The sequence below is a fragment of the Loxodonta africana genome, chromosome 11 (assembly GCF_030014295.1).
Source record: "Loxodonta africana isolate mLoxAfr1 chromosome 11, mLoxAfr1.hap2, whole genome shotgun sequence".
Lineage (NCBI taxonomy): Eukaryota > Metazoa > Chordata > Mammalia > Proboscidea > Elephantidae > Loxodonta > Loxodonta africana.
The window spans coordinates 564,759-579,856 of NC_087352.1; positions in this window are offsets into that span (position 1 = coordinate 564,759).

Genomic DNA, 15,098 nt, shown 5'->3' on the forward strand with positions numbered 1-15,098 from the left:
ATTAACTATCACTTGTTGTTTTGTTTACCTTCTTGGTGATACGGTATATTCTTATATTTGCTTGTGTTTCAGAGCTGTCTTTTTTTTTTTTCCTGGTTTATGTATGTGTACTTGTATCAGTACCACACTATTTAAACTTTGTTGTCTTTATAATATTTTTAAATTCTCAGTAGACTTGTAACTTTGTTTTTGAAGTCAGTGTTAATGTTTTTGTTTTATTTTATGAATTTATACTATCTTATTATAAATAGGAAATTTACAGAAAACATAAAAAGCCAAGATTACTTGTAATAATACCAACTAGAGGCTGCTAATCTCAAGTTTTTTAGCAAATCCTACCAGACATTGTTAATGAAAGTATAATCATGGTAGGTATTGTTGTGTTAGGTGCTGTTGAGTCAATTCTGACTCATAGAGACCCTATAGGACATAGTAGAATGGCCCCATAGAATTTCCAAGGAGCAGCTAGTGGATTTGAACTGCCGACTTTTTGATTCACAGCTGAGCTCTTAACCATTATGCCACGAGGGCTCCATGGTAGGTATGCTGCACCTTTTATCATGCTAAAATACAAGATGGTTGCATTTCAGTAAATACAGATATTATGAATTTATTATGCATACTGATTTATGGTATGTTTAGCTCTATTTTTTTTTTTTTTTTGCAATTTTAACAGCTTCTCTGATTGGATCTAAATTCATCTTTGATTTTTTTTTTCTTCTTTTAAAACATGTATTTTTAGTGCTGAAGTTATCCACATTTTCTCTTTATAAATTGTGTTTCTTTCAATCAACAGCCCTAATCACAATCCCATACTAGAAAGGTAACGACTGTTATCAGAGATTTGTTTATTCTTCCAGATTTTTTTTCTATTTTTACTTATATATATTAGTGGTGCTTTATTACGTGCAAGTATATGTAATCATGCTGTATGTATTGGTTTGGTGTAAGGATTCACTGAATTAATAAATGTAAAGTGCTTAGAAATATTCCTTTCACATAGCAAGTATTTAGTGAAATTATCCACTATTTCCATCAATACATTCATTATTACCATTATTATTTTTAGAAAGGATTTTAAATATGTTGTTTACCTTTGTCAAAACCAGAGAATTCATATTAGAAAAAAGAGAAATGAATGCAATAAGTGTGGGAAAGCGTTTCCACAGTGCTCATTATTGTCTGTCATGGGATTTAAAAAAAGGAAGAATAACGTGGGTAGTCTTCATGGAGGCTTCATCTTTTATGCTGCACAAGGATTAATGTCAGTATGAAACTCAATATAATGAGGGGTACTTGAAATAACAGCTGTCAAAAAAGTAGGGAGAGATGGGAATATTTTTCCTAATAATTCTCCATAAAAGCAGAACACCTAGAGGTTTTCTTTGAGAATAAACAGTAACAATAGGATAACCATTAAATATCTGAATATTAATTTCATGTTCTCAACATGAGTTAAAGAAATAAAACCTTAAAATACACATTATTTAAGTGAGACTGTAAATGACAACACTTCTGTAGAACTTGAGTGGCAGTCAAAGCTGTATTAAGAGAAAGTTGTATAACCTAACGTATGAGTGTATTCAAACCAAACCAAACCCATTGCCGTGGGGTCGATTCCAACTCCTGGTGACCCTATGCGACAGAGTAGAACTGCCCCATAGAATTTCCAAGGACGACCTGGTGGATTCGAACTGCCAACTTTTTGGTTGGCAGACATAGCTCTTTTAACCGCTATGCTACCAGGGTTTCCAGAATATATTGAAAAGATTATAAATTAAAATTACTATAGGACCCAGGGAGTTAAAACAACTGTAAAAAAGTAAGTCCAAAATGTGAGAGGAGAAAGGTCTTCCTAAGTATAAAAGGCAGAATTAATTGAAAGAGAAAATGAACCAGATGTAAAAGAAAAATTCATTATTTGACAAAACGAAAACGTAGATAAATTTTGGTGATTCTGGTGAGCATATGATGACAAATGAACAATATTTTGAATGACAAATGGGAGTGGCTAAAGAATTTAAGAGTATTTTTTGGCTGATGTACATCGTTAGTTGTTATGGTAGCATAACTTGTGAATACGCAAAACCCATTAAACTTTAAAAGGTGAATATGTGAATTGTATCTGACTTCTAAAAACTTTTGAAAGTACTATAGCTGTCATAAATGTGTGCATAAATGTATGAGTAACTTGAGGTGTTAACTTCACCTAAAGCACAATAAAAAATTTTTTAGTACTATAGATATTTTTATAATATGTATGAAAACTTAGGCAAAACTGATTTTTGTAAGAAATTGTTCATTGTCAGAACTGATTTGAAAAGAGGTGTAAAATCCCAATAGTCTGCTCTCCAAAAGGAACACTTTAAAATTGGACCCAAAAAAATCTGTTAAAATTTTAATGTCAAATAACTACACTAAAGAAGTCATCAAACTAGGTTTTTATAGGTGAAATCTATGAAAATTCCAAGGAACTCCCCCAGGACATAGTCTGAGAAAGCAAGCTATCATCTATATTTTTATAAATCCTGTGATTAATAAAGAATGTTAAAATTTTCCTTAGAGAACACAAGGTATGTGTTCAGAATCAGCTATGAAAATATGCAACCTAAATTAGCAAATTAAATTTAGTAATCTTGAAAGAAAACAAATATTCTTCACAATCTGAATTTAGAAACAAGAAGATTCTGAGAAATCCTTATCCAAACTTGCACACTTCTTGCAAACCAAATTGATTTAAGTAGTATTCCTCAGTATCCAAACACCAAAACCTGCTACCATCGAGTCGATTCCGACCCATAGCGACCCTATAGGACAGAGTAGAACTGCCCCATAGAGTTTCCAAGGAGCACCTGGCGGATTCAAACTGCTGACCTCTTGGTTAGCAGCTGTAGCACTTAACCACTACGCCACCAGGGTTTCCATCCAAACACAGGATACTAAATTTGGATGTCGGTAGTGATAGATTCTTGGAATGCACCACAAGATAATTCATATGGAATTTCTGTAATTCAAATAACTAAAGCACTATAAATGAAATTGGAGCCCAGGCGTCACAGTGGTTAAGAGCTTCAACTGCTAACCAAAAAGTCGTCAGTTCAAATCCATCAGCCACTCTTTGGAAACCCTATGGTGCAGTTTTCCTCCATCCTATAGGGTAGCTTTGAGTCAAAATCAACTTTATGGCAATGGGTTTGGTTTTCTGTTTTTGGGGTAAATGAAATTCTATTTTCAATCCCCAACATTTAGATGCTGTTTTTTTCTTGCAGTATTTAACAGAATGGGATATATTTTATAAATAAATTATAAAGAGTTGTGATCCTATCTGCTGTAATATTACTGTGTTCATCCATTTATACCCTATTGATTTTCTCACTTGAAAAGTCTTAAAAACACAGCCAGCAAATCCAATTATTGCCATGCACTTTACTATAGGAGGTGGGGGGAAAGGTTGTTAAAACTGGCACAGAACAGTTTTCATTGTAATTCAGATGTATGAGGATGTCAAAGCTCTTCACCCATGAAAACAAGAAAAACGTTGACAAGATAAAGATCATACCTTCCTAGGACATTTATAATAAATCAATACTCAACATTATACTCAATAGAGAACTATTAAAAACTTTTGCCTTGAAAATGAGAAATACACAAGCATGCCCACTCTCTCCACTCCTGTTTAATTTTGTATTGGAAGTCCTACCCAGAGCAATAAGGCAAGGAAAAGAAAAAAAATGTATCCAAATTGGAAAGGAAGAGATAAAACTATCCCTATTCAGGGATGACTACCCTATATATAAAAAATCCCAAATAATCTACTAAAAAGCTTCTAGAACTAATAGAGGAATTTAGCAAAGTTGCAGGATACAAGGTCAACACGCAAAAATCCCTTGAGTTTCCATACAACAGCAATGAGAAATCTGAAAAGGATATCAGAAAACAACTCCATTTACAGTAGCATCTAAGAGAATAAAATATCTAGGAATAAATTTACCCAGGGATGTGAATGACTTATACAATGAAAATTATAAGACACCGCTGAAAGAGACTAAGGACTTCAATAGATGGAAATATGTTCCATGCTCATGGATTGGAAGACAATGTAGTCAAGGTATCAATACTACCCAAAGAAATCAACAGATATGACACAATCCCAACCAAAATTCAAACATTATTTACAGAAATGGAGAAAACAATTCTCATTTTTTATGTAATGAAAAGAGACCCCAAATAGCCAAAGCAATTTTGAAGAAGAACAAAGTAGGAGGCCTCACACTTCCTGACTTCAAAAGAGATTACACAGCTACAGTAATCAACAGCCTGGTACTGGCCTAATGAAAGACACATAGACCAGTGGAATGGAGTTGAAAATCCACAAACAAATCCAAACTTCTCTAGTCAATTGATTTTTGGCACGGGTGCCAAAGCCACTCAATAGTAAAAGAACAGTCTCTTCAACAAATGGTCCTGGCAAAACTGTATTTCCATGTGTGGAAGAATAAAGCAAGATCCATACCTCACACCATACAAAAAACTAATAAAAATGGATCAAGGACCTAAATGTTAAACCTAAAACCATAAAGGACTTGGAAGAAAATAGAGGAGCAAAGCTTTGGGAACTTTTTGTTGTTGTTGTTCAATGATACATTATTACAACAATGAATTCACAAGGAACAAAAAACATAACTGGGACCTCATAAAAGTTAAATACTTATGTTCATCAAAAGACATTATTAAAAGAATAGACAACCTAAAGACTGGCAAAAAATCTTTGGGAACAATATAGCTGTTAAGGGTCCAATATCTAATATGTATAGAAAACACCTACAACTTGACAAAAAAAAAAAAAAAAAGGGACAACCCAGTCAAAAACTGGGCAAAGGACATGAACAGACACTTCATCAAGGAGGATATCCAAATGGCCACCAGACACATGAAAACATGCTCACCATCATTACCCATCAGGCAAATGTAAATAAAACCACAACGAGATACCATTTCATTCCCACTTTGACAGCCAAGATTTTAAAATTAAAAAAAAAGAAATACGAGTGTTGGAGGGGTTGTGGAGAAATTGGAACAGTCATCCATTGCTGGTGGGAATGAAAAATGGTACAGTCTTGTGGAGAACAGTCTGGTGATTCCTCAAAATCTAGAGGAACAGCTGCCATATAACCCAGCAATTCCACTGCTAGATATATACATTTGAGATATATTAGAAGTGACACAAAGAGGCATATGAACACCTATGTTCATCAAAGCACTATTCACAATAGCAAAAGGATGGAAACTAAGTGCCCATCAACAGAATGGGTAAGTAAAATGTACATACATACCATGGGATACTAAACAACGATGAAAAATGATTTCCCAAGGCATCTTGAAACATGGATGAACCTGGAGGACATTATGTTAGGGGAAATAAGTCACTCATGAAAAATACTGAATGTTCTCACTTCTATAAAATGATACGAACAAGTAAATATATAGAAACTAATGTTCATTACTAGTGACCACGGGTTGTGTGTGGGGGGGGGTGGATTGTCTAGACACTTGTTATTTCTCGTGATGGGAAAGGTAATCCCAAATGAGGGTGAAGTGTACACAGTTTGACAAAGGTAAAAAATGTCACTAAAAATTACACAAGAAAAAAAGATGTTCTGAAATTGCTATGGCATACATACTTTTGAAACAACAAAAACAACCAAAAAAATCTATGTGTGGGTATGTGTGTAGGCATATATGTTGTTGTTAGGTGACATCCAGTCACTTCCAACTCATAGCGACCCTTTATATGTACAGCAGAAGCAAACACTGCCCAGTCCTGGGCCATCACAATTATTGTTACACTTAAGCCCATTGTTGCAGCCACTGTGTCAATCCATCTTTCTGAAGGTCTTCCTCTTTTTCACTGACCCTCTACCAAGCATGATGTCGTTCTCCAGGTTCTGATCCCCCCTGACAACATGTCCAAATTATGTGAGACGTAGTCTCGCCATCCTTCCTCCTAAGGAACATTCTGATTGTACTTCTTCCAAGACTGATTTGTTTGTTCTCTTGGCATTCCATGGTATATTCAGTATTCTTCTCCAGCACCACAATTCAAAGGTGTCAGTTCTTGTTCAGTCTTTTTTATCCATCATCTAGTATTCACATGCATAGGAGGCGATTGGAAACACTATGCCTTTGGTCAGACGCACCTTAGTCTTCAAGGTGACATCTTTGCTTTTTAATACTTTCAAGAGGACTTTTGCAGCTAATTTGCCCAATGCAATGCATCTTTTGATTTCATGACCACTGCTTTTATGGGTGTTGATTGTAGATCCAAGTGAAATGAAACCCTTGACAACTTGGATCTTTTCCCCATTTATCATAATGTTACTTATTGGTCCACTTGTCAGGATTTTTGTTTTCTTTACGTTGAGGTGTAGTCCATACCGAAGACTGTGGTTTTTGACCTTCATCAGTAAGTACTCCAAGTCCTCTTCACTTTTAGCAAGCAAGGTTGTGTCATCTGCATAGTTCGGGTTGTTAATGAGTCTCCAATCCTGAAACTGTTCTTCATATAGTCCAGCTTCTTGGATTGTTTGCATACAGATTAAATAGGTATGGTGAAAGGATACAACCCTGACACACACCTTTCCTGACTTTAAACTACGAAGTATCCCCTCGTTCTATTCAAATGACTGCCTCTTGATCTATGTACAGGTTCCTCATGAGGACAATTAAGTGTTCTGGAATTCCCATTTTTTGAAATATTACCCAAAATTTCTTATGATCCACACAGTCAAATGCTTTTGCATACTCAATAAAACACAGGTAAGCATCTTTCTGGCATTCTATGCTTTCAGCCAGGATCCATCTGACATCAGCAATGATATTCCTGGTTCTGGGTCCTCTTCTGAATCCGGCTGGAACTTCTACAGTTCCCTTTTGATATACTGCTGCAGCTGCTTTTGAATGATCTTCAGCAAAATTTTACTTGCGTGTAATATTAATGCTATTGTTTGATAACTCCTGCATTAGGTGAGATCACCTTTCTTGGGAATAGGCATAAATGTAGATCTCTTCCAGTCAGTTGGCCAGGGAGCTGCTTTCCAAATTTCCTGGCATAAACAAGTGAGTACTTTCAGCGCTGCATCCATTTGTTGAAACATCTCAATTGGTATTCGGTCAATTCCTGGAGTCTTGTTTTTCACCAATGCCTTCAGTGCAGCTTAGACTTCTTCCATCAGTACCATTGGTTCCTGCTCACACAGTACCTCCTGAAATGGTTGAACATTGACAAATTCTTTTTGGTATAGTGACCCTGTGTATTCTTTCCAGCTTTTTTTTTTTTTAATTTTTATTGTGATTTAAGTGAAAGTTTACAAGTCAACATCATACAAAAATTTATATACACCTTGCTATATACTCCTAGTTGCTCTCCCCCAATGAGACAGCACACTCCTCTCCACCAGCTATTTTCGTGTCCATTCAGCCAGCTTCTGACCCCCTCTGCATTCTCATCTCCCCTCCAGACAGGAGCTGCCCACATAGTCTCATGGGTCTGCTTGATCCAATAAGCTGACGCCTCACCAGTATCATTTTCTATCCTATAGTCCAGTCCAATTCCTGTCTGAAGAGTTGGGTTTGGGAATGGTTCCTGTCTTGGGCTAACAGGAGGTTTAGGGGCCATGACTTCTGGGGTCCTTCTATTCTCAGTAAGACCATTAAGTCTGGTCTTCTTATGAGAATTTGAGGTCTGCACCCCACTGCTCTCCTGCTCCCTCAGGGGTTTGCTGTTATATTCCCTGTCAGGGCAGTCATCGGTTGTAGCCAGGCACTATCTAGTTCTGGTCTCAGGCTAATGTAGTCTATCGTTTATGTGACCGTTTCTGTCTCTTGGGCTCATAATTACCTTGTGTCTTTGGTGTTCTTCATTCTCCTTTGCTCCAGGTGTGTTGAGACCAGTTGATGCACATTAGATGGTCTCCATGTATCTATCAGTTTGTTGTACTGGGGGGGGGCTTGCATGTTGCTGTGATGCTGTAAGCTATGCCACTGCTTATTCTACTACCAGGGTCACCCATGGAGAACAGGTTTCAGCTGAGCTTCCAGACTAAGACAGACTAGGAAGAAGGACCTGGCAATCTACTTGTGAAAAGCATTAGCCAGTGAAAATCTTAGGAATAGCAGTGGAACATCGCCTGATATAGTGCTAGAAGATGAGCCCCCCAGGTTGGAAGGCACTCAAAAGACAACTGAGGAAGAGCTGCCTCCTAAAACTAGAGTTGACCTTAATGACATGGTTGGAGTAAAGGTTTCGGGTCCTTTATTTGCTGATGTGGCATGACTCAAAATAAGAATAAACAGCTGCAAACACCCATTAATAAGAAGAACTTAGAATGTACGAAGTACGAATCTAGGAAAATTGGAAATCATCAAAAATGGAATGGAACACATAAACATCGATATCCTAGGCATTAGTGAGCAGAAATGGACTGGTATTGGCCATTTTGAATCGGACAATCATATAGGCTACTACACTGGGAATGACAACTTGAAGAGGAATAGTGTTGCATTAATCATCAAAAAGAACACTTCGAGATCTTTCCTGAAGTACGATTCTGTGTGTGATAGGATAATATCCATACACCTACAAGGAAGACCAGTTAATACGACTATTATTCAAATTTACACACCAACCACTAAGGCCAAAGATGAAGAAATAGAAGATTTTTATCAGCTGCTGCAGTCTGAAATTGATCAAACATGAAATCAGTATGCATTGATAATTACTGGTGATTGGAATGCAGAAGTTGGAAACGAAGAAGGATTGGTAGTTAGAAAATACGGCCTTAGTGATAGAAACAATGCCAGAGATCGAATGATAGAATTTTGCAAGACCAACCGCTTCTTCATTGCAAATACCTTCTTTCACCAACTTAAACGGTGACTATACACATGGACCTCGCCAGATAAAACACACAGGAATCAAATTGACTACATCTGTGGAAAGAGACGAATGGAAAAGCTCAATATCATCAGTCAGAACAAGGCCAGGGGCCGACTGTGGAGCAGACCATCAGTTGCTCATATGCAAGTTCAAGCAGAAACTGAAGAAAATCAGAGCAAGTTCACAAGAGCCAAAATATGACCTTGAATATATCCCACCTGGATTTAGACAGCATCTGAAGAATAGATTTGACACACTGAACACTAGTGACCGAAGACCAGACGACTTGTGGAATGACATCAAGGATGTCATCCATGAAGAAAGCAAGAGGTCATTGAAAAGACAGGAAAGAAAGAAAAGACCAGTATGAATGTCAGAGGAAACTATGAAACTTGCTCACAAATGTCGAGCACCTAAAACAAAAGAAAGAATTGTTGAAGTAAAAGATCTGAACAGACGATTTCAAAGGGCGGGTCCAGAAGAAAAAGTAAAGTATTATAATGACATGTGCAAAGAGCTGGAGATGGAAAACCAAAAGAGAAGAACACGCTTGGCATTTCTCAAGCTGAAAGAACTGAAGAAAAAGTTCAAGTCTCGAGTTGCAATAGTGAAGGATTCTATGGGGAAATTTTTAAACAACGCAGGAAGCATAAAAAAGATGGAAGGAATACACAGAGTCTTTACACCAAAAAGAATTAGTCAGTGTTCAACCATTTTAGAGGTAGCATATGATCAGGAATCAATGGTACTGAAAGAAAAAAATCCAAGCTGCTCTGAAGGCATAGGTGAAAAACAAGACTCCAGGAATTGATAGAATATCAACTGAGATGTTTCAACAAACGGATGCAGCGCTGGAGATGCTAACTCATCTATGCTAAGAAATATGGAAGAGAGCTTCCTGGCTAACTGACTGGAAGAGATCCATATTTATGCCTATTCACAAGAAAGGTGATCCAACCGAATGTGGAAATTATAGAACAATATCATTAACACCACATGCAAGCAAAATTTTGCTGAAGATCATTCAAAAGCGGCTGCAGCAGTATATCGACAGGGAACTGCCAGACATTCAGACCAGTTTCAGAAGAGGATCTGGAACTAGGGATATCATTGCTGATGTCAGATGAATCCTGGCTGAAAGCAGAGAACACCAGAAGGATGTTTACCTCTGTTTTATTGACTATGCAAAAGCATTCATCTGTGCGGATCATAACAAATTATGGATAACCTTGCAAAGAATGGGAGTTCCAGAACACCTAATTGTGCTCATGAGGAACTGTTACATAGATCAAGAGGCAGTTGTTCGGACAGAACAAGGGGATACTGATTGGTTTAAAGTCAGGAAAGGTGTGTCAGGTTTGTATTCTTTCACCATACCTATTCAATTTGTATGCTGAACAAATAATATGAGAAGCTGGACTATATGAAGAAGAGGGCATCAGGATTGGAGGAAGACTTGTTAACAACGTCCATTATGCAGATGACACAAACTTGCTTGCTGAAAATGAAGAGGACTTAAAGCACTTACTAATGAAGATCAAAGACCACAGCCTTCAGTATGGACTGCACCTCAACATAAAAAAAAAAAAAATCCTCACAACTGGACCAATGAGCAACATCATGATAAACGGAGAAAAGACTGAAGTTGTCAAGGATTTCATTTTACTTGCATCCACAATCAACAGCCACGGAAGTACAGGTCAAGAAATCAAAAGATGCATTGCATTGGGTAAATCTGCTGCAAAGGACCTCTTTAAAGTGTTGAAAAGCAAAGATGTCACCTTAAAGACTAAGGTGCGCCTTACCCAAGCCATGGTATTTGCAGTTGCATCGTATGCATGTGAAAGCTGGACAACAAATAAGGAAAACTGAAGAACTGACACCTTTGAATTGTGGTGTTGGAGAAGAATATTGAATGTACCATGGACTTCCAAAAGAACGAACAAATCTGTCTGGAGGAAGTACAACCAGAATGCTCCTTAGAAGCATGGATGGCAAGACTGCGTCTTACATACTTTGGACATGTTGTCATGAGGGATCAGTCCCTGAAAAGGACATCAGGCTTGGCAAAGTACAGGCTCAGCGGAAAAGAGGAAGACACTCAATCAGGTGGATTGACACAGTGGCTGTAACAGTGAGCTCAAGCATAACAACGATTTTAAGGATGGTGTAGGACCAGGGAGTGTTTCATTCTGTTGTGCATAGGGTCACTATGAGTCGGAACTGACTTGATGGCACCTAACAACCACAACAACCTTAACTAGCATAAACACAGGTACAGCATCTAAGTAAATGTATAACAAGGGATTGAAAAGGTAATCAAAAACCTTCCAACAACAACAAGAACAAAAATACCCAGGCCGTGATGGCTTCACTGGAGAATTCTACCAAATTTTCAGGGAAGAGTTAACACCACTACTACTGAAGGTATTTCAGAGCATAGAAAAGTCTGGAATACTCCCAAATTCATTCTACAACATCAGCATAACCCTGATACCAAAACCAGGTAGATGTCCAAAAAAAAATTACAGACCAATATTCCTCATGAACATAGACTCAACAATCCTCAACAAAGTTTTAGCCAATAGAATTCAACAACATATCAAAAAACCAATTCACCATGACCAAGTGGGATACATACCGGGTATGCAGGGATGGTTCAACATTAGAAAAATAATATAATACACCACATTAAAAAAAAAGGCAAGAATCACATGACCTTATTGATTGATGAAGAAAAGGCATTTGACAAAGTCCAACACCCATTCATGATAAAAACTCTTAGCAGAATAGGAATAGTAGGGAAATTCGTAAACAAAATAAAGGAAATTTAAACAAAGCCAATAGCCAACACCATCCTAAATGGAGAGAGTCTGAAAGCATTCCCCTTGAGAATGGGTCTCAGACAAGGATGCCCTTTATCACCACTCTTATTCAACATTGTGCTGGAAGTCCTAACCAGAGCAATTAGGATAGAGGAAGAAATAAAGAGCATCCAAATTTGTAAAGAGGAAGAAAAAGTATCCCTATTTGCAGATAATATGATCTTGTACACAGAAAACCCCAAAGAATCCACAAGAAAACTACTGGAACTAATAAAAGATTTCATCAAAGTATCAGGATACAAGATAAACATAGAAAAATCAGTTGGATTCCTGTATAGCAACAAAGACAACTTCAAAGAGGTAATCACCAAATCAATACCATTTATGGTACCCCCAAGAAGATAAAATACTTAGGAATAAATCTAACCAGAGACATAAAAGGTCTGTACAAAGAAAACTACAAGACACTACTGCAAGAAACCAAAAGAGACCTACATAAGTGGAAAAACATACCTTGCTCATGGATAGGAAGACTTAACATTGTGAAAATGTCAATTCTAACCAAAGTGATCTACAGATATAATGCAATCCCAATCCAAATTCCAACATTTTTTAATAAGATGGAAAAACAAGTCACCATTTTGATATGGAAAGGGAAGAGACCCAGATAAGTAAAGCATTACTGAAGAAGAACAAAGTGGGAGGCCTCACACTACCTGATTTTATTCTACCACCACGGTAGTCAAAATAGCCTAGTACTGGTACAACAACACATACATAGACCAATGGAACAGAATTGAGAATCCAGATGTAAATACATCCACCTATGAGCTGATATTTGACAAAAGCCCAAAGTCTGTTAAATGGGGAAAAGACAATCTCTTTAACAAGTAGCGCTCGCATAATTGGATATGAAAAAAAATGAAACGAGACCAATACCTCACACCATGCACAAAAACTAAGTCAAAATGGATCAAAGACCTAAATATAAAGTCTAAAATGATAAAGATTATGGAAGAGAAAATAGTGACAACACTAGGAGCCCTAATACATGGCATAAACAGGATATAAAACATTACTAACAATGCACAAACAGCAGCAGAGAAACTAGGTAACTGGGAGTTCCTAAAAATCAAACACTTATGCTCATCAAAAGAGTAAAAAGACAGTCTACAGACTGGGAAAAAAATTTTGGCTATGACATATCTGATCAGGGTCTGATCTCTAAAATCTACAAGATACTACAGAACCTCAACAATTAAAGGACAAATAATCCAATTTAAAAATGGGCAAAGGATATGAACAGGTGCTTCACTGAAGAAGACATTCTGGCAGCTACTGGATATGTGAGGAAATGCTCATGATCGTTAGCCATTAGAGAAATGCAAATCAAAACTATGATGAGCTACCGTCTCACCCCAACAAGCTAGCATTAATCCCAAATAATAATAATAAATGTTGACGAGGCTGTGGAGAGACTGGACCCTTATACACTTATATTATTCCAACCACTTTGGAAATCGATTTGGCACTTCCTTAAAAAGCTAGAAATACAAGTACCATACAGTCCAGCAATCTCACACCTTGGAATATATCCTAGAGAAATAAGAGCCTTCACACGAATAGATACATGCACACCCATGTTCATCGCAGCACTGTTTACAATAGCAAAAAGATGGAAACAACCTAGGTGCACATTAACGAACAAATGCATAAGCAACTTATGGTATAGTCACCCAATGAACTACACAACAATAAAGTACAATGATGAATTTGAGAAACATAACTTGGATGAATCTGGAAGGCATTCTACCGAGTGAAATTAGTCAGTCGCAAAAGGACAAATATTATATGAGACCACTATTATAAGAACTGAAGGAAAGGTTTAAACACAGAAGAAAACATTCTTTGATGGTTATGAGGGTGGGAAGGGAGGGAGAGGGGTATTGCCTAACTAGATAGTAGACAAGCATTAGCTTTGGTGAAGGGAAAGACAGCATACAATACAGGGAAGCCAGAACAACTGGACTAAACCCAAAGCTAAGAAGTTTCCTGAATACAACCAAACACTTCTAAAGACTGAGTAGCAGGGGTGGGGGTCTGGGGACCATTGTTTCAGGGGACAACTAGGTCAACTGGCACGACAAAGTTTAGTAAGAAAATGTTCTGCATCCCACTTTGGTGAGTGGCGTCTGGGGTCTTAAAAGCTAGCGAGCGGCCACATGAGACACATCAATGGGTCCCAACCCACCTGGAGCAAAGAAGAATGAAGAACACCAAAGACACAAGGAAAATAGTAACCCAAGAGACAGGAAGGGCCACATAAACCAGAGACCCCATCAGCATGAGACCAGAAAAACTAGATGGTGCCCAGCTACAATCAATGAGTGCCCTGGCAGGGAACACAACAGATTCTCTGACAGAACAGGAGAAAAGTGGATGTAGAACTCAAATTCTTGTAAAAAGACCAGACTTAATGATCTGGCTGAGACTGGAGGAACCCTGGAAGACATGCCCCCCCTCAACGGACTCTGTTAACCCAGAACTAAAACCATTCTGAAGCCAACTTTTCAGACAAAGATTAGACTGGACTATAAGACATAAAATGATACTTGTGAAGAGTGTGCTTCTTAGTTCAAGTAAATACATGAGACTAAATGGGCAGGTCCCGTCTGGAGGCGAGATGAGAAGGCAGAAAGGGACAGGAGCTGTTTGAATGGACACGGGAAATCTGGGGCAGAAAGGAGGATTGTGCTGTCACATTATAGAGAGAGCAACTAGGGTCACATAACAATGTGTGTATAAATTTTTGTATAGAAATTAACTTGAGCTGTAAACTTTCACTTAAAGCACAATTAAAAAAAAAAAAAGGAAGATAGAAGGATTACACAGAGTCATTATACCAAAAACAATTGGTCAACGTTCAACAATTTTGGGGAGGTAGCATATGATCAGAAATTGATGGTACTCAAGGAAGAAGTCCAAGCTGCACTGGAGGCATTGGCAAAAAACAAGGCTTCAGGAATTGACGGAGGGCCAATTGAAGTGTTTCAACAAACGGATGCAGCACTGGAAGCGCTCACTCATCTACGCCAAGAAATTTGGAAGACAGCTACCTGGCCAACTGACTGGAAGAGATCTGTATTTATGCTTATTCCCAAGAAAGATGATCCAACCAAATGCAGAAATTATTGAACATATCATTACTATCGCATGCAAGTAAAATTTTACTGAAGATCATTCAAAAGTAGCTGCAGCAGTGTATCGACAGAGAACTGCCAGAAATTCAAGCTGGATTCAGAAGAGGATGTGGAACCAGGGCTATCATTGCTGATGTC